We start from the raw sequence: 1,465 nt of genomic DNA, 5'->3' as shown, positions 1-1,465 counted from the left end.
GTGTCAAGAGACCGCCGCACAGGCCTCTGACTGATTCTTAGAACAGGCAGCAAGAGTTGGGTAAGTCTGTCGAAAATTTGACAAAGTGTCAAAAATTAGACTTCCGAGAGCTCTTGGGCATGCACACAGGCCTGTCATTCAAGTGCTCTGCCCGCGGAACCGTTTTTCGGATGCCTTTCAAAGTGGTCCCGCGCCGCCATTTTGTTCTAAAAATCGTGTTCCAGAAATCTCCGGGTACCCCGCCAACCTCACTGTGTCACAATGTCAAGTGGCACTGAATGGGTCTGAATTTCAAATTCGACTGCTTCGCTCTGGAACTCGAACCCGGCAAAACCGTTTGGATTTTTCCCGGTCCAGACTTCCGCGGCAGACAAAGTTAAAGTTTTCGGGCTGCAGACTCAAAACGACATCTGGCCAACCGCCGGGCTCAATTCGCCCAGTTCCTCCGGCACTTCGGAACTCATGTTCGGCATGAGTTTTTGAATCTTTCCCGATGCTTCGGCATTTTCCTCCGCGGACACTTAGAATATTTTTCACACTTGGCCGAAAATTTTTCTAAGTTTTTCTGGTTACTGATATCTTCTTTTCGGGCATTTTTCTAAGTTTTCTTGGTTACTCATTTCTCATTTTCAAACATTTTTCTAAGTTTTTCTGGTTACTGATTTCTTCTTTTTGGGCATTTTTCTAAGTTTTCTTGGTTACTCATTTCTCATTTTCAAACCTTTTTCTAAGTTTTTCTGGTTACTCATTTCTCCTTTTCAAACATTTTTCTAAGTTTTTCTGGTTACTGATTTCTTCTTTTTGGCATTTTTCTAAGTTTTCTTGTTACTCATTTCTCATTTTCAAACATTTTTCTAAGTTTTTCTGGTTACTGATTTCATCTTTTTGGGCATTTTTCTAAGTTTTCTTGGTTACTCATTTCTCATTTTCAAAACATTTTTCTAAGTTTTTTTGGTTACTCATTTCTCATTTTCAAAACATTTTTCTAAGTTTTCTGGTTACTGATTTCTTCTTTTTGGGCATTTTTCTAAGTTTTCTTGGTTAATCATTTCTCATTTTCAAACATTTTTCTAAGTTTTTTCTGGTTACTCATTTCTCATTTTCAAACATTTTTCTAAGTTTTTTCTGGTTACTGATTTCTTCTTTTTGGGCATTTTTCTAAGTTTTCTTGGTTACTCATTTCTCATTTTCAAAATTTTTCTAAGTTTTTCTGGTTACTCATTTCTCATTTTCAAACATTTTTCTAAGTTTTTCTGGTTACTGATTTCTTCTTTTTGGGCATTTTTCTAAGTTTTATTGGTTACTCATTTCTCATTTTCGGGCATTTTTCTAAGTTTTTATGGTTACTCATTTCTCATTTTCAAACATTTTTCTAAGTTTTTCTGGTTACTCCTTTTGCATTTTCCAACGTTTTTATTACTAAGTTTTGCTGGTTACATGAGTTCACACTTTTAAACTTTTCGGG

Source organism: Hemiscyllium ocellatum (assembly GCF_020745735.1).
Source record: "Hemiscyllium ocellatum isolate sHemOce1 chromosome 15 unlocalized genomic scaffold, sHemOce1.pat.X.cur. SUPER_15_unloc_1, whole genome shotgun sequence".
Taxonomy (NCBI): domain Eukaryota; kingdom Metazoa; phylum Chordata; class Chondrichthyes; order Orectolobiformes; family Hemiscylliidae; genus Hemiscyllium; species Hemiscyllium ocellatum.
Note: the sequence above shows the minus strand (reverse complement) of the source record.